We start from the raw sequence: 25,374 nt of genomic DNA on the forward strand, positions 1-25,374 counted from the left end.
TTATATTTCACTTCTGTAGAATATGAGCTCCTTAGGGAACAGAGAGTCACCAATTCCTTTTTCTTCTTTGTATCTTTAGCCCCTAGTATAATACCTGTTGCAAAATACAAGTTTCATAAGTGCTTGTTAAATGAATGAATAAATAAATGAATAAATGAATCCAGTGTAGCCAATTCATTTTACATATGAGGAAAATGAATTTCAGAGAGCTAATATTACTCATTTAAAGCTAAAACAAGATATAAGAGGCAAAACTGAGAATTGAATTCAGATCATTCTATACTAAATTAGGTATTTTTCCACTGTTTTTTTTTAACAGACTTATGTATATATCTTAGCTCTCTCTTCAATTTATGCTGCATGTTTCTTAAAATGTCAGAGTAGGTATATCAAATTATATCTGTAAATATATGCATCATTGTTCAATTATTTTCAGTCATTTCTGACTCTTTGTGTCCCTATTTGGGGTTTTCTTGGTGGAGATATTGAACCAATTTGCCATTTCCTTCTCAAGCTTATTCTATAGATGAGGAAACTGAGGCAAACAGGTTAAATGACTTGGTGAAAGTTACATAGATAGAGTTTGCATCTAAGGCCAGATTTGAACTGAGGAATATCAGTCTCCTTGACACCTGTTCTGGCACTCTATCCACTGTACCACTTAGCTGCCTAGAGATGCATGCATACACACACATAAATAAATATATATATATATGTACATATATATATATATATATACATGAATATATGAACATATACCTGAATTATGGACACATGCATATCTATACTCACTTATATACATATGTGCATGCATGTATTATAGACATACATATATAGATTAAATGAAGAGGTGTATCCTAAGTAAGATAGAATGAAGAAGCAGCAATCAAGAAAAGAAGAAGAGTCAGAAGTGTTTTGTAATTGTGGTCCCAGGACTGTGTGACTTTGAAAAAGTGGTTCTCATTTTCATCATCTATAAAATGTCAGTGTTGTCCTTAAGACCTCTTAGCACTTAAAGAACAATTTTTATGAAACCTTTAATTAGAGGTAATTAAATGAAAAGAAAACTAGTTTGTAAGTCTGAGACCTCACTTTTGGCCTTTTCACTTCTTTTCATAGAGTTATATGATCTCTCAGAGCCTCAGTTTCCTCATCATCATAATGAAAGGAATTGAACTGACCTCTTAGATCCTTTCCAGTTCTAAATATATAATCCTACAATCCTAAACTAGTTAAGTGAAAACCTCCCTTGCCTATGTATTAGTCAAAAAACAGGAAGAAGCAAGTCCTTCTTCCTGTGTCAGAGTCAATCACTAAACTATGGTTACATCAAAAATCCTATTCCTTCCGTGGCTTCATGAGTGGTCATAGAGATGTCAGAATTTCCTCACAATGGAAGAACAAATATTCTCCTTTCAAAGAGAGATATCTCCAGTGATAACATCTTTATTGGGTCACTATTAATTTTCCAAGGCCACAAGAGCAATACAGGAGAGCCAGAACAGCAATCTGCTCGAATCTGGCTTTTCAAAATGGATGGCACTTTCCCAAAGATGGGTCAAGTTCAGCCCAAGAACAAGTATTTCGGAGCTCTCACAACTAGTTAAAATATAAAACTGATTTTACCTCTCTTGAATCAGTTCTGAAATTCAGCAGAAGGTTGTTAATATTGATATGGTTAATATATATCAAACAGGATTCCTTTAATTTTTTGAATCAAAAAATTCTCCACAGTGTTGACATTTCCTTACTGAACTCTCAGGGTTGTTTGGTTTCAGAGGCTGTAGGGCCCAAGACGCATTTTGTTTTAAATAATCCTTCATAAAAAATTCAGCTTTCAGTCTAATATGATTGAAACTCAGCTTGAGTGTGTTTTATAATGCATTGAACTGGAAAGACTATGGGCATTGAATTATTCAAAATATGGTGGGGAAAAGAGTGCTATATGTGTATGTGTATGGGAGGGGGAATGATCCAAGAAATCAGTAATACTCAATATGTCTTGTTATCTCATTTTATTTACTTTTTAGGACTCCTCCAAATATTAGAAGAAAAAAAATCAATATCAATTTTCACCTCTGTCACGTTTCACACTTCAATTATTAATGAATGTCAAATTTGACCACATTTCTCTGTACCACCTGCTCTGCAATAATATTTCTGAGCCTTTATTAAAAATGTAAAATTGTCATTGAATTTCCAAATATGATTCTCCAGTGGCTAATTCGGCTTGTTTTATTAATAAGCGGGTTCTGATGAGTAATACTAATTTAATACGCCTGCATGTAAGATTAAACCATAAATTATTCCTGCTGAAGGTGATGAGATTTGACTTCTATGTGGTTGTTAGGCAATAACCCTTCTGAATTAACCCCATAAGCACACAAAGAAGATTGTATTTTACAAAACAGAAAAGTGTTAATACTCTGAGACAAAAATATTTTTGCATGTATTTTCTTTTTATGTACATGCATACAAACATACAATAGTACACGCATTTGCTTGTGTTCACTAATTTTCTGAATGGAAAAATACTTATTAGAAATTCGTATTTGTTTTTGCATGGTTTTGAGAATGTCACACATATTGAAAGATCTCATGATGTCACTGTCTGTGCCTTCAAAAATGCCACAGGGATTTGAGATTTCATTGTTGTGAATGATTACTACTTTGAGGTGGATCACACCCATCTACACCTATCCCATGAGACTCTTGCCCATGAACTCTCTTTGGGGGCTATTGAACCCATTCAACATGCTACTGAGTTTTTCTCTTGATTTTTCATGACATCTTGGAAATGTGTAATATTAAATCTGTCCATTTATTAATAGTCATATTTGCCACTTGACCAGCTCCCCTTCTTTTTCAAATTTATATTTCCTTTATAACATCTTTCACTCTATTTCTTCTTAGTTTTTTATTTGTTATATGTTTGTAGCCATATCACATCCACTCTTTGGCCCTCCATTGTCTTTTGAGTGATGTTCATTTTTAAATTTTTGAAAACTGTAGTGTTCCAGGTTCTTGGACCTAAGAGATTTTCTCACTTGTGATTTATGAGAACTGTTAATGAAAACAAACATAGCAAAATCACCTAATATCCTAGGCCACCAAAGGTTCATTTGAGAAAATTGAGAGTCGTGTAGATCATAGCTATTTTGATATATAAAATACATGCTTTCATTTCTGAGGAATCAATTGAATGTTCTACATATGCTCAAGAAAAGAAGTTAGCTTTTTGTAGCTATATTGCATTTGACAGGAGTGTACAACTACTTTTTTGGTGGGAGGTGGGGGCTCTAAAATATTATATATCTGGAAGAGTTTCAGGCTTTTAATTTACCTTCTAAACTGAATTATACTCTGCCACACTTAAGGAATTACCCTTTATTTAGATAGATGCTGCCTATGCTTAGGAGAGTTGTGTTTCTTGTGTTCTGTTATGTTGAAGATAACTGGGAGAATATTTGTCCAAATAAAAGTCTCTCCTAAATTTAAATGGATAACATTAATGCAGGTCTCTCAAGAAAAAAAGAACAGTAACTTTTTGTCTGTTTCTCTAACCTGCAGAGTTCAGGCCAAGAGGATATAGTATGAGATGGGAAATCTTCTGAGAAATGCCAAAGAAATTCAATAATTTGTTTCTCAACCTAATAAAGAAGTTGCAGATGGAAGATTTTTTTAGCCTATATTCCTTCTTTCCTTCTCCATTCCCTGCTGTTTTATGTACACTATTTCATTCTGTAAATTAAGACAGGAGAATTGGACTAATTGTCTATTTGATCCAGACCTAAGATTTCATCACTATAGGGAACTCCCAATGTGGAAATTGCCATTGCTGATTCACATGTAGTTCTGCAGTGTGGTTTAATAGAAAGAAACTTGAATTTTGACTCAGAGAACCCAGACCCAGATTTTGGCTTTACTACTTCCTCTATAATATATGACCTTGGGCCATTTATGTAATCTCTTTCTACTTTAATTTTCTTAGCTGTATAATGAGAGGATTGCAATAGAGGAATTTGAAGATCTTTTTCGTTTTTTAATCTATAGTCTTGTGATCATCTATATCTTGTAGATGTGTCCTAGAGATTATGAAAGAGATGAAGGAAGGAAGCAAACAGGCAAGGATGGAAATAAGCATTTATTAAGAATCTACAATGTGCCATGCATTTTACTATACAATTTACAAATATTATCTCATTTGATCATCACAACCACCCTGTGAGGTGATTTTATTATGATCCTCATTTTATAGCTGATTAAACTGAGGCAAACAGGTTAAATGATTCACTTAGAGTTACACAGCTAATATGTGTCTGAGGTTGGATTTTAACTCAGGTCTTCTTGAATCCAAGTCCTGTGATCTATCTACTGTGCCATCTGGCTTGCTTATTTAAGTAACTTGTGTCTTTTCACCTGGTTAATATCTGTTAGCAATTTTGACTCCAAAACTGGTCTCCTTTTTGATTGTCTATTAAGTTAAATCTCTTAAGTCTCTTTTTACGTGTAATCAAACCATTTATTTTCTCTTATTAGAATGGGTTTCTAGAGAGACTGAAACTGAATGTTTTACTTGCATTTTGTCATTAACCCCATTGCTCACATGGGAAGAGACAGGAGAATTCTTATTCTTTCTTGTATTGAAACACTACACTTTGAAACAGGAGAGTTTATTTTTGGTTTCAAGAGAAAGGGTATCTCTAGATGCCAAGAGGGTGACATGGACATATAGTCAAATTCATTGGGCACAACTACAATCTAGCTAGAAACTGGTTTGTTTGGCAAAGCAGTCAAAAAAGAATAATATCTGCTCTGCCATGTTATGTTGCTATAAGAAACCAATACGTATTTCTACAAAACCAATACATATTATGGAACTTCTTCATACCAGGCCTTCTGTGCATGTTAGGAATGCAAGGGAAGAAATCAGCCAACCAAAATAAAACTGATTATTTTTCTTCAAGTTCTTCTTTACCATTCTGTTTTCTGAACTATTTACAATTAGATAGTGGTTCAGTGGATAGCGTTGAACTTGGAGTCAGAAAAGTTTGGGTTTTAAACCTGCCTCAGATATATGTTAACTATATAACATGAGAAAGTCATTAAATATCTACCTTAGCTTCTTTATTTGTAAATAAAGGGGATAATAATAACATCACATCTTACAGGTATGACGTGACAAATGTAATAACATATGTAAAGTGGCTTGCAAAAAGAAAATGTTATATAAATGTCAGTGATAATTATTATCTAGACAGCTGTTGATTCAGGAGAGAGGAAAGCCATTGACTGTATTTAATTCTTATTGTATTTTGAGAATGTGGCTGTTCCCTGAAATGACAATATTGGCTGTACTTCTCATTGAAGTAGCAGTTGGAAAGGACTCAGGAGAGCCTGGAATTCAGGATGCACAGTACAAGGGAGAACAGCTGGCAATTGAGCTGTAATATTGGAGACAGCTACTAAATACATTGGTGGTCAATCATTGTGTGATTTTCAGTTGACAAAAATATGTATTTCAAATAAATGCTAAAAGTCTGATCATACAGAGGACCTCAAGAAAATGAAATAGCTTTTAATAAAATAAAAGGGTGGTTAAAAAAAAGAAGAAAAAGAATGAGTACTGTGAGGACACCTACCTTTCACTTCTAATTTTACATTGAGAATCTCCCTGATTGAGGAAATTGTAAAAGACCACAATCCAATTCTCTATTTTATGCATGTCCATTGAAAATTTAACTAAGATTTGATAGAGTTTTGCCCAGGGTGCTAAAAGATAGTAGGAATTATCCCTCTTCATAGTCATCGTCATAACATATCTTCCCATGTGATTATTATCATTGTTATTTGTCCTTTGTTCTTAAAGGAGGATAATATCAAGGAGGTGATGGCATGACATGCAAGTGAATTGGATTTAAGTGAAGAAGAGTTTTCCTAGGTCCCTTGCCTCACTTTTTCCCATCTGTGTCCATGGCAAGATGTAGATCAAGATGGCTGGAGATGATCCTGAATGAAATGGGAGACCTTGGCTTTTTTAAGGTAAAGTCTTCAACAGGTCTATGTTTGATTGAGGTGCACCCAGTAATTAAGGCTAGTTAGCAATTGAGGCAAAGAATTTCCTCTCTCACTTAGTCTCTCTCTCTCTCTGTCTCTCTCTCTCTCTCTCTGTCTCTCTCTCTCTTTCTCTCTCTCTCTCTCTCTCTCTCTCTCTCTCTCTCCTCTCTCTGTCTCTCTGTCTCTCTATCTCTGTCTCTCTCTCTCTCTCTCTCTCTCTGTCTCTGTCTCTCTCTGTCTCTCTGTCTCTCTGTCTCTGTCTCTGTGTGTGTGTATGTATGTATATATATATATACATATATCGTATATATATATATATATATAGATATAGATATAGATATAGATATCATGGAGGGGAAGACTCAGAGTTTTTGGCATATCATATTTTCCTACATCATCATTGCTGTACTCTGGGATTAAAGGAGATAACAATTTCCATAATCTATTTTTATTACCAAGCAACACTCTTCTCCTACCTCAGATGTTTACTAATTATGTGACCCTAACCAAGTCACTTAATCTCTTTGGAACTCTTTTTCCTCATCTGTACAATGAGAAGATTGGACTCAAAGATCCTTATAATCCCTTTCTAGTGCTATATCTAAGATCATATGATTCTCTCAATGATTTGTGGGATCAAAGGTCCTGTGTTCCAGGGTACAGGACAGTATGAGATAGGCCATTGCTCTCATGTTTGTCTCTGATTAGAAGAGTCACAAATGAAAATCACCCATGGGACAATGAAAGTCTTTGCTGGACAGAATTTTGAAAACTTCAAATTCTGCATGAGACTCCCCAATTCTGTTCTGTCTCTCTTTGACAGCTTACCTAATTGTAGCCTCATGGTCTCTCTTGAGATTTGTCCTTGAGGTATCTTCCTTCAGTGCTCATGTCTTTCCATGTTTACCCAAGGTACTAGACATCATAGCTCTGAATAACCTCCTGCCCCCCAATAGAAAAAGCCATTCAACCACTATGAGCAAATCCCCATTGAAACTTCATCTGTCTTGTGTCTGTTATATTCCAACCCTCACAGACTATGTGGGGAATATTCATCATCTCCACAAAGTCCTCTCTGGGACTTAGATGAAAGACATTATGTAAGCATGCAGTACTGCTAGTATGTTGTTACTGGCTCTAAGAGAAGGTTTGGAAGACAAAGAATGGAAAAGTTGAAAAGTATATGGGAAAAGTACAAAAGACTTAGTTCTGAAGCTATGATGGGGGAAAGACACAAACAGCTGAAAAAAGAAAAATTCTAGTTGCTCAACTGGTTCTTTGGACTCTCTAATGGTAATCAACCCATTTAATGTTTTTTGCCCCTATAGTAGACTCAATTGCCCATGTCATTCAAGTTTGAATATGAATCTAGTTACAAGTGCACATAGAACCAAATTTTCAATTGTTTTAGGAATTTATGTGACTCCTAAAGCAAAGGGTAAAAAGAGGGGATTTTGGGGAAAAAAAGTAACTCTATTCCAATATCCCCCAAACAATGAGTCAGGATAGATAGTATTCTGTGACCTATTTAGCAAAAGAAAATATAAAGCAGAAAAAAAGTTTGAGGTCAGGGGATATACATACTCCCTTACTGAGATGATTTGGAATGTTTGGAGTAATAAAATGAATAGTTCACATGGGGAAATCTCCTTGGATTCCCAGGAGTAATAAATCACTGACTGCAGTAAAATTGCTGCTTTTTCCCAAACTTGGTTGCATAAAGAGCATCATGCCAGATTCTCGTTTTTATATTATTTTTTTAAAGGCTGATTAGACCAGTTGATTACAAAAATTATTCGTATGTGTCTTCAGTGAAAACCAAGACTGATTCTCACACAGGGATTCCCATACTATTCTTTGAGCTGCCAGAAGCCTCTGAAATCAGACTAATTCTACATGCCTAGTACTGAACTTCTCTGAGTTATAGTATTTCTCTCATCTTAATACTTTTGTGTTTCTGAAATGGCTTTATTTCTTTCACTGCAGAAGGACCATATTGAAGAACTAACAAGAAATACAGCAACTGTGACATGGATAGAAAATCAACAACTCTTTCTCCTCTTCTTTCTTTTCTTTTCCTTCTCATATTACTATTACTTTTAAGGAAAGTCTACTAGCTGGCACACCACTAAACCAGAATAAGAAACAGAAATGTCTATGTAATAATTAACTATTGCTCTCAGTATCACACATAGGTTTAGTATATTATTCTTAGCATCATCAGTTAACTCTAGAAGGACAAGGCATGTCAATTGATGCAAGAAATTACAAATAAGTGTTATTAAAATTCACTATATTTTTCCATATCCACAAATGTGTGGCTAATATGAATATTTATAAGCATATACTATTATTTTTTTTACTTTTTACTTTTTTTACTCTATGCATTTTGACCCATCTACATATTCTTACTTTCCTATTCTAAGAAGAAAGGGATCTAATAGACCATCTAGTCCCTACCCATCATTTTATAGTTTAGAAATTAAGGTCCAGAAAAGTTAAGTGATTTGTCCCATATGACATTTTAATCTCCTTCTACTGCACCATGATGATTCAGTATATTTAGAATATGTAAATTAGTACAAATAGTTTTGAAAAATGTTTTAATATTTCAAAGTGTTATTTACATGTAGTTTTTATGATTTAGATAAAACTGGAATTATCCTCTTTTTGCAGATGAAGAACTAGAGAATAGGGAGGTTAGATAACATTTCTACTATCACCTAAGCAAGTATTTGCTGAACCAGCTAAGACTAGAACCCAGGTATCCCAATTCCCCTCCCCAGGTTTTTTTTCCCTTAAGGCTATATTCTTTTTATAAACCTAATTTTCATTAGTTATGTGGGATATAAAAATAAGCTTAATTTTCTTATCAATAACATGAGAAATTATCTTACAACTCATATATTATATGTATTCAATAACAAAGTGTTCAATTGCAGCTCTCATTTTATTTTCACCAACTCATTCCTTAAATTTTTGCTGTCCATTTTGTATCTTCTAGATTCTAATGAAATGGCTTTCTTTGAGAACAATAATGAACTACTAGTAGTTAAATCCAGAGTCCTTTTCTTTTTTTTCTGTTTTCATCCTCCTTGATCTCTGCCTATGTAACTCACCTAAACCTTCATGAAACCATCTTCTTGTCTTCTTCACCATGGCTTTCCTACCTCTAATTTTCCATTTTTTGTCACTTTTGCCTGTTCTTCATACTCTTCAAAACTTTTAAATTTGGTTGTGCTCCAAGGCTTTCTACCTTTTCTCTATTTCCTGTGGATTCTTTCCCTTAGTGATCTCATCTACTCTCATGGTTTTAATAATCACCTCTTCACAGATAACTTCCAACTCTGTAGCTTTACCTCCAATCTCTGCCCAGAAGCACAGGCCTAAATTTCCAGTTGCTTGATGCCTTTCTCCATGTAGCCGTCCTGCCGAACTTGAAATAAACATGTTTAAAACTTAACACTTAATCTTCCTTTTTTCAAAATCTTCCCCTGCTCCTACATTCTTATTTCTATTCCTATTTTCCCAGCCATCCAAGCTTTAACCTTTGAAGACATCTTCAAACCTTTCCTATCCTCCATTTGTCACATCCAGTCAACTGCCAAGACTCAATAACTGTACATTCAAATCAGTTCTTTATTTTCTCATTTCCACTGCAGCCATTCTAATTTGGCTCTCAACAGCAATCTCCTGGACTTTTGTATAAGAGAGAGTAAATATTTGTGCTTTAGCACATAATAGCTCTATGCACCAGGTATCCTACCCCTTAGAACTAGAAGTTATAGGGTCTGAAGCAAGAGAGAGAATTGGGACATACTTGCAGATTATCAGAAATGGGAACTGAAAGTCTCAAAATCATATTCTAAGGTACATCTGCAAGTTATTCTTGCTGTATCCTACTTTGTCCAATCTCCTTGCTCCAGGAGAGAGGAAATAGTCATGGAAAGAAACAATTGGAGGAGGTAGCCAGTAACTGGATCTTGAAAGAAAAAACATTAGCTATAGGGAGTCTCAGTGTGTGCTAATGCTGTTCTGAAGTCATAGCCCAGGCTGAAAAGAGAACATAAAACCTGGATCCAGAGACCCTGAAGTCTTTCACCAATGACTACACCAACTGGATGTTATGAGTCAGATATCAACAAAACTGCTATGTTTCCTACATTCTTTTGTCATCTTATAAAGGGGAGTTGCAAGGGAAGATGGAGTTAACAAATTAAGCTATAACTTTTTTATACCTGTGGGTTTGGGCCATGCATTTATATATTCTTTAGAAATGACCCAAGTCTCGAAAAAGTTGTGAAAATAAAACCATGGATTTTGTTGTTCTATTATGTGTTATTCATTCCCTCAAGATTCTTTGAGGCAGTTAGTTGGTATGGTAGATTAAGTGTTGAACCTGGAAACAGGAAGACCTGAGTTCAAAATTCAATCTTAGATACAAACTAACCATTCAACTTGGGCAAATCGTTTAATTTTTATCTTCCTCAACTTCCTCATTTGTAAAATGGAGATAATAATAGCACCTACCTCCTATAATCGTTGTTAAAATAAAGTGAGACATTTGTAAAACATTTTGCAAACTTTAACCCATTAATGCAAACTTTTATTAGTGTTATTAGATGAATTTTATATAAAAAGAGTAAACTACTATGTACAGTATCTAAGCATGTCCACTTGTTTACATGAATACTTCCTCCATTATGTCATGTAGCTACATGTATATAAAATAGTAGAACAGAGCCAATAGATAGGGTTTTCCAATTTATAGAGCCTCAGTGTTTTTGTGATTGGGCAAATCCATACTGACCACATCTCTTAGACTGACAGGACTGATGTGACCATCCAGGGCTAGGTCAGTTTGGGAAATTGAACTCCACCTACACTGACAGAACCATGAAGAAGTTATATCTACTGTGTAGCTTTTCAGAGGAGTAGAAGGTATCATTTCTGATCAGCATAGATATTTCACACTTGAATTCATTTTAATGAAGGCAACCGAGTTAGTAGAGAACAGTCTCAGTGGGTAGTTAAACTGAAAGAATATGCTTCCCACCTCTGGGCTATGTCTTCTCCAGGCTACTCTTCACATTGCTGCTCTAGTTATTGTCCTACTATAGTTCTCTGTTTGCATAATAATTCTACTATAATAACAGTGGTTAACTTTTTTTTTCCTTCTGACTCATTCAAAGCCCTATACAATCTGCCATCCACTTATGTATGTTTTGGAGGATTATTTTAACATTATTCTCCTTCATGTAAATGGCATAGTGGATAAAGCATTACATTTGGAGTTGGGAGGATCTGATGTCACATTTAGCTGTGTGACTCTGGACAAGTCATTGAACTGCTCTATCCTTGTTTGTTCATCTGTAAAAGGAAAGGGTTGTACTAGATGCCATATGACGTCCCTTCTGCCTCTAGAACTCTTATTCTATGACTAAAAATTCTTATAAAGATTGCCCACACTTCTTTTCCTGACTTCATTATTTGTTTTCCCTTATTTAGAATAAACTCCCCTCAATTCTACCTGTTGAAGTTCTGTGCTTCCTCCAATCCCAACTTGCATTCACCACTTAAATAGAAATTTCCCTTATTCCTTCTCTTAATTCAGGTTGCTTTCTCCCTCTTTCAACCTGTTCTCCTTTGCACTCATAATGTTTCCCCATGTATATTGGGTTATTTTATAAACATCTTTCTTATCCCACAAAATACGCACATAATACACACATATGGCATATCTATTCCTTGCTCCTAGAGACCTGTTGAATTGCATTGATGCCCATAAACTATTTCAGTTACTTATCACATCTGGATCTCTGGTGCATCTAATCATGAACTTTATTATCTCATTGTCTTTACTTCTTTTAGAAACTCACTTGATCTCTGACAGCAAACACTTTACACTAATTTGGTAAATGTTCTCCTCACAATCAAGGACTCCCAGAAATTCATGATCCTGAACAAGGAATCAGCTACTAACAAACATGAATATAACAAGCATGTCAGGCATGTTTTTTAAAATAAAAATTATGTGGAAACTTTTATTTGATTAAAAGAAGGGATTTTAAAAAATGATTTATTAATATGAAGTCTGATCCCTCTAAGCCATCAAATAAACCAAGGCAACAAGATTGGTTTTGAGTTATTTTAACCAAGACATAAAAAATCTCTTATTCATACATGTGAACAACACATTTAAAATGATAATTCTAAATGGAATTCAATATTAACTTTCTTATGACATTAATAGCAACTGTTTCTGAGTCATTTTTCTATGTTCACAGCACTTAAAATGGGAAAGAGGTCAATGTGGTTTCTTTGGTTGGAAATGTTTAGATCATCCAATCACATTTTAAGTGATTTCTAAGAGAAGTGAATGATGCAACGTAGTAGAATTATCAAGATGCCATAATGCCAAGAATTAATCACTACTGCTTCCTTCAAAAATAAGTTCCTGGAAATGTCTAGAGATATTGATCCTTATGGAATGTTAGAGGTCCTCCAGTTCAATCCCTACCCCTTTACACAAGAAAAAAAAAAAAAAGAAGTTAAATTATGTGCTCAAAACACATAGTTAGCAATCCAACTAATACAAACAACTATTTTTCTAAAGTTCTCCAATCATTGGTTCTCAGGATAATCTTGTTTCTATGACGTATTAGTCATTCATCAGTGGTAGAGACCAGTGACCTGATCTGACCTTATCAGATGATTCTTCAATTTGATGGATCTTTGGGTTCAAAGTCTTGTCTTCCTGTGCTCCAAGATCAATAGTTCAATCATTCCAAGGCTCAATATTCTCATGTATAAAATGGGACTATTAGTATTTTATGATCTGCCTTATCAGCTCATAAGGAATCTGTCTTATCAGTAAGGAAAGTAGTTTGCAACTCTAATTTTGTGAGTTTTTTTGTATTCTGACTTTTAACTACAAAAAATGGAACATTTTTGTTATGGGCCAGAACTTGAAACAAGGTGCTAAGTCAATGGAACTGATAGAGATGATGGTTGTTTAGCATGGTGCTTAACAGTTCTCTAGTTCAATACATGTACTTAATACTTACTATAGTTCCACAAGATTCACACCTATGATGAGAGAGGATATAAGTCTGAACAAACTCAGCCAGAAGGAGAATGAGGGAAGACAAGAGAAGTGTTGCTGTCCTCCTTCGCTCTTCACTGAAACCAAGACTCCAGAAGACCTTTAACAAAGCTAGCTGAGCCGAGCCCCAAGTGAAGGAGACAAGACTTTGAAGGAGACAATAAAGGATTTGGACCTTAATCCCTGGTTGCCCTTGTGGTGATTACTGAACTGAAACGAAGGCTGCCTCCAGAGACCCCAAGGAAACCCCAACAAAAGAATATTACGTTTTAGAGAAGAATATTGCATGACATCATGAATTTCAATTTGATATTATTTGCTTGAAAAATATATACATGTATCTCCACATAGTGCTTATAAATTGATTCTGCTTGTGTGTATTCCTTTTGAATTTCCTTCTGGTTTTTTTCCCTGTATTTGGAAATAATTTTTTCCTAGTGGGCCAACTTCTTTGGTTATCATTATTGCTAACCACATCCCCCCCCCAACTTCCCTCCAAATTAAAAACTGAGGTGGAAGGATTTTTTTTCCCCACACACATAAGGAAAATGAATACATCCAGTAGCCATGTCCAAAAATAAATGTCATTTTTAAGGTTTTGAGCCATCATTTCTCTTTAAGTATTGGGTAATATAGGCCTCTTAGAGAGATAATTGGTCATTGATGTTATGAGAGTTAAAATTTTCAAAGTTATTTTCTTTTGTGAAAATAACTTTTCAAAATTATTTGTTGGCCTTTTATAAATTGTTCTGGTCATTTCCATTTTCCTATGACTGAGCTTATGCTACCAAGAATTTTCTAAAACAGTCTCTTTTCCTCATTTCTTTCAGGCATAATAACAATAATATTACATTATAGAATACAATTTGTTTAGCTTTTTCTCAATTGAGAGGCACTTCCTTAGATTCTAATTCTCCCCCCCTCTCTATTCCTTTTAATCTCCTTTTCAGGATAAGGAAATTTGTTTTTCTCATAATTCTTCCCTCTTCTGTATTATTCTTTATATAGCCTCACCACTCATCCCTACTAGTTTCACCATCCTGAGTTTGATGTTGTTTGATGATGACCCAACTTCTTTCTCCATGTTTGTATATGCTTTTTGTAAATTACAATTATAAACAGTTGAACTTTTTACCTCTCATTTTTCTTCCTTCTACATAAATCTTTTCCATTTAGCTTCCTGACTCTTTAACCTCTTAAAACCTTCAGATTAAAACCAATCCATTTTTACATACTTTCTTGCTCATATTGTCTCCCTCTGTTCTTTGAAAACATTAAAGTTCTAAGGAAACATTTGTTTCTTTTACCCTTTTAGAATATGAACATGACATCATCATCTAGCCCTTTTCTACTTGCTCAAATAAATTTTTTTTTAATTTCCTTGATTGTTGGGTTTAACTTCTGATGCAGATACTAATTAGCACTGTTATGCTGGCCAAATCACTTAACTGCTCTGGGCCTTGTGGGGAAAAAAAGACTAAGTATTTTAGAAGTGGATGGGAATGGAAAGGAAGAGCTAACATGAATAAAGTTATGACTCACATGCAAAGTATAGACAGAAATGAAAATGTGTTTGCATGGAAGAGTGAGGATATTAACCTGAATAAAGAAAGAAGAGTGTTTATATTACAAATCAATGGGCAATAAATTTAGAAAAGTTAGCTGTAATGGAATTAGACTCTGAGGAGTCTTAAAGAGGAAGCAAATGAAGACTTGAAGCAGACCATTGCTCCTGGATCTGCTCATGAGGAGATAATTAACTTTTTTTTTAATTCTCCAAACTGTATTGTTATATAGACAGGAAAGCAACTGGAAAAGTAGTGACAGCCAACTTCCTAGGAAGAGGCATTGCTATCAGTATGTAACTACTTGGGATTCCTAGTCTACTGTGCATTGGAGTAGATATCCTTAGAAATGTCCTTTATCTATGTGCCTAGAAGGTACAATTTATTCCTATTCTAAGAGTAACTATTCTAAATTTGAGATTCTTTGACTAATGCTTTGTTTCTTTGCAATGCAGAGGCATGGACCCAATTCCAAGAGTTGTTAGATTTCCAATTATTAATCACACTTGGAAAAACAAAGCTTTCTAATAAATCTGAAAAACATTAGGACGGCATTAGAAGAAATATCTAATATTATATACATGTATATATGTGAAATGTATATATATATGTACATATATATATATATATATACACACACATACATATATGTGTGTGGTTTTTTAGATATAGCTGGACTTTACCATGATTAGTCTGACCATTGTGCTTTTGTTATGACTTATTAGTCAGAAAGATAGTTGATAAGGATATAGTTTCTTGCCTATTCTCTTGTTTCTAGATTCCCTTTTCCATTCTTTGAAATAATTGAGAAGGTAGTTGGTAGGTAAAAATAGAAAGAACAAAACGGGTTCTAACCCTGGAAATCTGGAATTTGGCTCATTAAGGAGTATCTCAATATTTCAAGAGGTATAACTGATAACATTTCTAGTGACATTTCTCCCTAAAGGCTTTAGTAGCTGAAATGGTGAAGATTTTGTTTTTTCTGATTAGCTAGAGCCCTGATTCTGTTTCTTTCTCCCAAGTACCAACTGGTAGTTACAGTTAGTATATTCTTCACTTAATTAATTCTCTCTACAATTAGCACCCCAAAATCAACTAACCAGTCAACATCAACAACCTTTTATAAAAATAAATTTATGAGAAGATATTATTCATAAGTAAAACATTTCCTTCCAATCTCCAAGGACATATTCTCTTTACATCTCAATTCCTAGAAGAGTGAATACCATATGATATTTACCCCATCAAGTTAATTTCCAAATTCACCATGGTGTAGACAGTAAATGAGTTGCTATAGATTCCTTTTACCTATCTTTAATGTCATTCTCTACAGGGTCAATTAAGTCACTCAGGACTTTACTCCTAACTAAGCTTGTCTATCCAGAAAATCTGTCATAGACAGCTCCTAGACTTCTGGTAATTTTTTTTTTCTCTTGATCTTTCAAACTATATAAGGTCCTGAGCTATTCTGATAATTTGTCATCAGAAAGCAAGGAAGAATATGTGCAAGAGGTCAATATTCAAAATTACATGTGGTTGTCTAGTGGGTCAATCAATGCCTGGGTCTTCTCTTTTCACCCAAAGATTTACAGCATCTTCTTTTCACTCAATCATAGCCATGGGGGAAAGAAAGTTGAATAATATAGCTAGTCACTTCTTGTAGACCTTCAAACTTTCAAATCAAAATTTTATTTTTTCATGTAGTGAGCAGAAATAATATCCCTTATGCTCATGACATCAGACATGTATCAAATGTGCTATCTTGGGCAAGTCATTTAACCTCTATTTGCCTCACTGCACTCAAATGTAAATTGGGCATAATAATAGCATCTGCCTCACAGAATTGCTATGCAGATTATATCAGTTATTTGTTTTTTAATGGTGATAGTATATTTTATTATTTTTATTAAATCTTTTTATTTATAAAACATATACATGAGTAATTTTTTCAATATTATCACTTGCAAAATTCGTTCCAAATTTCCCCCTCCTTCCCCCATCCCCTTCTCTAGCTGGCAAGTAGTCCAATGCATGTTAAATATGTTAAAATACATGTTAAATCCAATATATGTATATAAATATCTCTCTCTATATATATATACATATTTATACAATTATCTTGCTTCCCAAGAAAAATCAGATCAAGAAAGAAGAAAAAGAAAAACTGAGAAAGAAAACAAATGCAAGTAAACAATAACAGAGAGAGTGAGAATACTATGTTGTGTTCCATACTCTATTCCCACAGTTCTCTCTCTGGACGTAGATGACTCTCTTCATCACTGAACAAGTGGAACTGGTGTGAATCATCCCATTGTAGAAGAGAGCTGTGTCCATCAGAATTGATCATCATATAGTGTTGTTGTTACTGTGTATAATGATCTCCTGGTTCTGCTCATTTCACTTAGCGCGAATTTAGGGTTAGTCTCTCCAAGCCTCTCTGAAATCATACTTCTGGTCATTTCTTACAGAAAAATAATATTCCATAGCATTCATATACCATAATTTATTCAGCCATTCGCCACCTGATGGACATCCACTCAGTTTTCAGTTTCTTGCCACTACAAAGAGGGCTGCCAAAAACATTTTTTGCACATGTGGGTACCTTTCCCTCTTTTAAGATCTCTTTGGGATATAATCCCAGTAGAAACATTGCTGGATCAAAGGGTATGCACAGTTTGATAACTTTTTAAGCATAGTCCCAAACTGCTCTCCATAATGGTTACCTCTCCAGAATAGTTCACAGTTCGACCAACAATGTATCAGTGTCCCAGTTTTCCCACATCCCCTCTAACATTCATCATTATCATTTCCTGTCATCTTAGCCAATCTAACAGATGTGTAGTGGTATCTCAGAATTGTCTTAATTTGCATTTATTAGAGAAATGCAAATTAAGACAATAGGCATTTGAAGCACTTTTTCATGTGACTACAAATAGTTTCAATTTCTTCATCTGAAAATTGTCTGTTCATATCTTCTTACCATTTATCAATTGGAGAATGGATTGAACTATTATAAAATTGAGTCAATTATTTATATATTTTAGAAATGAGGCCTTTATTAGATCCTTTGGATGTAAAAATGTTCTCCCAGTTTATTGCTTCCCTTCTAACCTTGTCTGCATTAGTTTTGTTTGTATAAAACCTTTTTATCTTATTATAATCAAAATCTATTTTGTGATCAAAAAAGATTTTTAGTTCTTTGGTCACAGATTCCTTCCTCCTCCACAAATCTGAGAGGTAAACTATCCTATGTTCTTCTAATTTATTTATAATATCATTCTTTATGTCTAGATCATGAACCCATTTCAACCTTACTTTGGTATATGGTGTTATATGTGAGTCTATATCTACTTTCTGCCATACCAGTTTTCAATTTTCCCAGGAGTTTTTGTCAAATGGTGAATTCTTATCTCAAAAAATAGGGTCTTTGGGTTTGTCAAATACTAGATTGCTATAGTCATTGACTATTTTGTTCTGTGAACATAACCTATTCCACTGATCAACTTCTCTATTTCTTAACCAGTACCACATGGTTTTGATGGCTGTTGCTTTATAATATAGTTTTAGATCTGGTACAACTAGGCCAGCATCATTTGCTTTTCTCTTAATTAATTCCTTTGAAATTCTTGACCTTTTGTTCTTCCAGATGAATCTTGTTGTTATTTTTTTCTAGGTCAGTAAAATAATTTCTTGGGAGTTTTATTGGTATTGCACTTAAAAAAATAGATTAGCTTAGGTAATATAGTCATCTTTATTAATTTCTCTCGACCTTGCAAGAGAACTTGATATTTTTCCAATTCCTTAGATCTGACTTTATTTGTGGGGAAAGTGTTTTGTAGTTTTGCTTATATAGTTCCTGACTTTCCCTTGGCAGATAGATTTGCAAACGTTTTACACTATAGGCAATTATTTTTAATGGAATTTCTTTTTGCATCTCTTACTGTTGGATTTTGTTAGTGATGTATAAGAATGCTAATGATTTATGTGGATTTATTTTGTATCCTGCAACTTTGCTAAAGTTATGGATTGCTTCTAATAGATTTTAGTAGGTTCTCTAAGTATACTATTATATCATCTGCAAAGAGTGATAACTTGGTTTCTTCATTACCTACCGTAATTCCTTTAAAGTCTTTTTCATCTCTTATTGCCAAAGCTAGCATTCTAATACAATATTAAATAGTAATGGTGATAGTGGGCAACTTTGTTTCATCCTTGATTTTATTGGAAAGGGTTCCATTTATCCCCATTACATATGATGCTTGCTGGTAGTTTTAAATAGACACTACTAACTGTTTTAAGGCAAAGCTCATTTATTCCTATACTCTCTAGTGTTTTTAATAGAAATGGGTGTTGGATTTTATCAAATGATTTTTCTGAATCTATTGAAATAATCATACAGTTTTTGTTCATTTGATTATTGACATACTCAATTATGCTAATAGTTTTGCTAATATTGAACCAGTTCTTCATTCCTGGTATAAATCCTACTTGGTCATGGTGTATTATCCTGGGGATGGTTTTATGTAATCTCATTGCTAATATTTTATTTAAGATTTTAGCATCAATATTCATTAGGGAGATTTAGCTACATTTTCTTTCTTTGATTTCATCCTACCTGGTAGGTATCAGTACCATATCTATGTCATAAAAGTAATTTGGTAGGAGTTCTTCATTCACTGTTTTTTCTAATACTTTACATAGTATTGGAGTTAATTGCTCTTTAAGTGCTTGGTAGAATTGATATGTAAATCCATCTGGTCCTAGGGATTTTTTCTCTATTTCTTTTTCTAAAATGGGACTATTTAAGTAATTTATTTCCTCTTCTGTTAACCTGGGTAATCTATATTTTTGTAGGTATTCCACCATTTCACTTAGATTGTCAAATTTATTGGCATAAAGTTGGACAAAGTAATTCCTAAATTATTGCTCTAATTTCCTCTTCATTGGTGGATATTTCACCCTTTTCATTTTTGAGATTAATCAAATTAACTAAAGGTTTATCTATTTTGTTGATTTTTCATAAAATCAACTCTTAATTTTATTTATTAATTCAATAATTTTTTTTACTTTCAATTTTGTTGATCTTTCCTTTTATTTTTAGAATTTCAAGTTTGCTAAGAATGAAAAAAAAAAGAAAAAGGTGTATTTCTTTTGGTCCCTATTCAGTTTTCTCCAGAGGTCTATAATATCTAGGTTTTATTGGATTCAATTAATCTCTCTAATTTCTTTCTTGTTTATTTTGTGGTTAGATTTGTCTGATTTTGAGAGAGAAATGTTGAGGTTCTCCACTGGAATAATTTTGCTGTCTATTTCTTCCTGTAACTAGCTTAAAATCTTCTCTAGAAATTTCCCTGTTCTACTGATTGGTGCATACACATTTAGTATTGTTACTACTTCATTATTTATGGCACCCTTTATCATGATGAATTTTCCTTTCTCATCTCTTTTACTAAGATCAATTTTTACTTTTGTTTCATCTGGATCAAAATTGCTACCCCTGCTTTTATTATTTCAGCTGATGCATAATAAATACTGTACCAGTCTTGTATCTTTCCTTTGTATATGTCTCTCTGTGTCAAATGTGTTTCTTGTAAACAATATATTGTAGGATTCTGTTTTTTTTTTAAATTCACTCTGCTATTTGCTTCCATTTTATGGGAGAGTTCATTCCATTCACATTAACAATTATGATTACCAGCTCTGTATTTCTCTCCTTCCTAATTTCTCCCCTGTATGTACTTTTGTTCTTTCTTTATACCCTGTCCTTAGTCCTGTGTATTTTTTTTTACCTATCCCACTCACCTCCTTATTTCCTATCACCCCTCCCCCTTCCTCTTACTTGTACTTTTTTACCCACACAACCCACTCCCTTATCTCCTATCAGTCCTTCCCCCCTTGTCTTACCTGTTTTCTTAGTATTTTTCACTCCCTTCTATCCTGTATTTCTCTTTTATTTTCCTCTTTCTCTTCTTAATAAGGTTAGATAAATTTCTATACTCAACTGAATGATTAAATTGCTCCCTCTTAAAGCCAAAACTTATGAGATCAAGTTTCAGACAATGTTCATCCTCCTCCCTTTTTCCCCTCCATTGTAATAGGTTTTTTGCACCTCTTCCAGTAAACTAATTGTCCCATTATATCTCCCCTTTCCTCTTTTTCCGGTACAGATCTTTTTCTACCCTTTGAGGTCTTTTTCTTTGATGCCATCACATCAGGAAACAGTCACAACCACATCCTCAGCCCATGTGAAGTCTCCCTCTGTCTGTCCCAAAGACAAACACAGTTCTCATTACAAATATTAGTTTCCTATCTAAGGATGTAAAAAGTTTAATCTTTAAATATGTATTTCCCTGTTTATCTTTTTTATGATTCTCTTGAATCCTGGATTTATAGATTAAATTTCCCATTTAGTTCGGTTTTTTTTTCCAATAGAAATGATTAAAAGTCTTTTACTTCGTTGAAGTTCCATCTCCTCCCCCTGAAAGTCTCCCTGGGTAAATTAATTCGTGGTTGTAATCCCAGGTCCTTTGCCTTCCAGAATGTGATATTCCAGGTCCATAGATTCTTTATTGTAGAAGCTGTCAGATCCTGGATAATCCTCACTGTTGCTCCTTGACATTTGAATTGTTTCTATCTAGTAGTTTACAGTGTTTTTTCCTTGAGATCATAATTTTGGAGTTTTGCAACAATGTGTTTTGGGGTTTTTCTTGTGAGATCTCTTTCCAGAGGTGATCCAAGGATTCTTTCAATAAGTATTCTCCCCTCTGTTACTAGAATATTGGGGCAGTTTTCTTTAATGATCTCTTATAGAATGCTATCCAGACTCTGTTTTTCATCATGGCATTCAGGTAGGCTAATAATTTTTAAATTGTCTCTTCTGAACTATTTTCTAGATTGGCTATTTTGCCCATGAATTATTTCACATTTTCTTCTTTTTTTTCATTACTTTTAGTTAGTTTGATTGATTTTTGCTGTTTCACAAATTTATTAGGTTCTATTTTCCCTGTTCTAGTTTTTAATGGAGGATTTTCTTCAGTTATCTTTTGTATCTCTTTTTTCCATTTGGTTTATTCTATTGTTTAAGGAGTTGTTTTCTCCAGACAGTTTTTTCCTTCCTTTTCCAGATTGTTGATTTTCTCATATATACCTCTCATTTCTTTTCTCATTTTTTCTTCTACCTCTCTTATTTGCCTTTTGAAATTTTTAATGAATATTTCCAATAAGCTTCTTTGGGCTTGAGACCATTAATATACATCTTTGAGATTTATTCTGTGAATTTTCTTTCCTCTCCTGAATTTGAGCTGTGTTCTGCCCTGTCACCAAAGTAATTTTTTATGCTCAAGATTCTTTTCTGTTTCTTGCTCATTTTCTTTCCTTTTCATTTTTTATTTCTTCTATTTTTACTTTTAAGGTGGAGCTCTGCTCCTGGGGTAAAAGGGGGCTTTATCCCAAGATTCCTGTGAAGCTTTGATTGGCTTTAGCACAGGGGCCCCTTGTGTTTCTAGGAAGTAGCTTTTGCCTTCTCTGTTAAGGAAACAGCTTGTTTTCCCATAGTTTACCTTCTGAGCTTCAATTGGAAGCTGTCCCACTGCTTTGCTCCCCTACTGAGCCTGGAATGAGGTTCATAGTTGATGATTTGCTGTGATTAATCCTTTCACCAGCTTTTAAAGAGTCTATCTGATCTGGGCTGAACACCCTTTTCACCTCAGTAAGACTGATCTTTCTTGAAGTTTTTTTCAGTCTAAAAAAAAGTGGTAGTTTCATTCCATCAGACTGTTCAGAGGCTTTGTTTCATGTGGTTTTTGATGGAAAATGGGAGAGCTAGAGCAGTTTCCTGACTTTACCTTATCATCTTGGCTCCTGATCTTTTTTTTTTTTTAACTTCATGATGCTTTCCTTCCATAATCACAAATAAGAAACAGCGGGAAAGAAGAGATGTGACCATATTCTGCTGTATCTCAAATACTTCTGTACAGTGTAATGGAAAGAAGAATCCATTTGGTGTCAAATGAATATGGGTTCAAATCCTACTTCTATTATTTTAACTGACAGTGTATATTTGGTCAAGTTACTTAACTACTCTGACCCTGTTTGTTCAAATGTTAAATGAGAGAAGTTTCTTGAATAATCACCAGGGTTTCTTCCAATTTGAAGTCTAGAATTATCCTACCAGTGGGGAGCCATTAGAAGTTTCTTTAACAAGGGTACACCTAAAGCAATTGTTGTATTAGGAAGATTTATTTAGAAGTGACATACACAGTAGATTAGCTGAGGAAGGAAGGTCCACAGCAAAGTGTAATAGAAAATTGTATAAGGTTAGAATCAGTTTACTGAGGGTTAGGAAGAGGGAAGAAGTGGGATCCTCTTCTGATTGTATGTCTTTCCTTCTTCAAAGAATTTTCCTCAAATTAAATAGAACAAGGAATACATAGAATAGTCCCTTGGGTATATCTGACTTTCTCTACAACAAGGAACTAAATGATATCACTTTTCTTCAGCTCCTGCAACTACTCTGGATGAAGGGATTAAAAGAAAACAGGGTATACTTCATGTGCAACAAATTTAGGCAGAATTGCTCTTGTCTTTGTGTGGTGTGTTTATGAATGTGTGTGGTTATGTGTGTTTAAACTTCCTTTTGTGGTTCCAGATTAACATCTTTATTCCTAGATGAGACATAGAGAACATTTATTATCTTCAGTTATTTGCTGTTCTCTTTCATCTTATTGCTTATCACCTAGCAGATGACTATTTGTAGGTCCCTTTGATTGTGTTAACAGAGGAAAATGGGAGATGCTGTAGCTTTCAGTCTGCGAGACTCAATTTAAATTGACTTCAGTAGCCAGAATTAATGAAACTGAGTTAAATGACTCAAAAGGTTTTCTACAAGGTATTTTATTTTAATTAGCTATAGGGCAGGAAATGTGAATCATTAGAGAATTTTTTTTAAATGTTACACTACATTGCTCTCCTCTTTTTAATCTAGGATTGCAAATAGCAAAAAAAAGCTAGCTAGCTATTACCTTGCTATTTTAGTGTAGTTTTTAATGTATGTTTTTATAATATTAGCAATGGTTACATATTTAAAAATCAGGGAAGATAATTAAATTGATGTTCATAGAAAGTCAATATCTTATTGAAAATAGTTTCTTTCTTAGGTCAGTATATTTTTTCAACTATGTAAGTGGCTCAAAATTTACGCTCAAATGGGTAATTTGAAATCTGTAATCCTAAAATCCCAGGTTCAACTTCTACTCTTCAAACTTGCTACTTTTGTGATATTGGAACAGCTACTTCGATGAGTCAATAAAGAAATACACATTTATTAAGTGTTTACTGTATATGAAGTTCGGGCAATACAAAAACAAAAGTAAAGAAAAGAACATACACACACACACACACACACACACACACACACACACAGTAGCCAGGAACAGAGGGTATAGTTCAGAATTCATTTAACTTCTCACAACATGTTTGTTCGACCAGCTAAGGGGTTTAGACTATATGGACTTTGAGATTTATATTTATGATTTTAAACAAACTACTTAATACAAACTCATGTATATGTGTGGGGAGAGGGGATGCTGATATGTGATATTTTTCTATTCTTTTGTTGGTGGTGGTGGTGGTAGTGATGGGAAAGAAATGCAATGTTGGCAGAAATAGACACCAAGATAATGGGAGTAGATCTGGCTCAAACCAAGAGAAGAAACTTGCCTCTAGAAGTCAATTAGAGAGAAAACTTGTCATGCAGCAACTTTCTATTTTAATCCATCATTTTGATAGTAAGATTCTAAGATCAATTCTTTCTATGCTTCATTTGTTTTATGAATGTGACTCAGTTCCCTATATATTTGAGAAGTGAGGCCTTTATCAGAAGAACTTGCTGTAAAAAACAAAACAAAACCAAACAAAAAACATTTTGATATTATTTCATTCTCTATCATGTCGTTAAGTAAAATGTTGCTTCCCTGATTATTTTATTTCCTTATTATTAAGTCTAATTTTACTTTTGTTTTTATCAAGAATCATGATTGCTGTTCCTACCTTCTTCACTTCAGCTGAAGCATAATAGATTTTATTCCAGTTCTTCATTTCAACTATTTGTATCATTCTGTCCCCATGTGTCTCTTGCATTATTATTAAACATAAATTGTTAATGATGGATACTGGTCTCCAATCCATTCTGTTATCTGCTTCTATTTTATGACAACTCATCCTATTCGTACTTACACTAATGATCATAAACTGGGAATTTTCCTCCATTTCCCTCTCTCACTTTTTCTCTTTTTATACTTTCTTCAAAAGTTTTTCTTGGTTTTGATCATTATCTCCCTCAATCCACCTTTCTTCTTATCAGCCCTTCGCCTATATTTCATATCTCTTTCTCCTGGTATCCCCCTAGTGGGAAAGATAGATTTCCAAGTGATAGCTATGCAGCTGATTGTGTACGCATATTCTTTCCTCTTTGAACCAATTCTGAAGCAAGTGAGATTCATGCATTCCTTGCCAGTACCAGCCATTTTCTCCTCCACTATGGATATTTTCCTTGTGCACCTCTTTTATATGAGAAAATTTCCTCCATTCTACTTACCTCTCATCCCTTCTCCCTGTGCATTCTTTTTTTTTCTCACTAATTCATATTTT

The sequence above is a fragment of the Sarcophilus harrisii genome, chromosome 1 (genome assembly GCF_902635505.1).
Source record: "Sarcophilus harrisii chromosome 1, mSarHar1.11, whole genome shotgun sequence".
Classification (NCBI taxonomy): domain Eukaryota; kingdom Metazoa; phylum Chordata; class Mammalia; order Dasyuromorphia; family Dasyuridae; genus Sarcophilus; species Sarcophilus harrisii.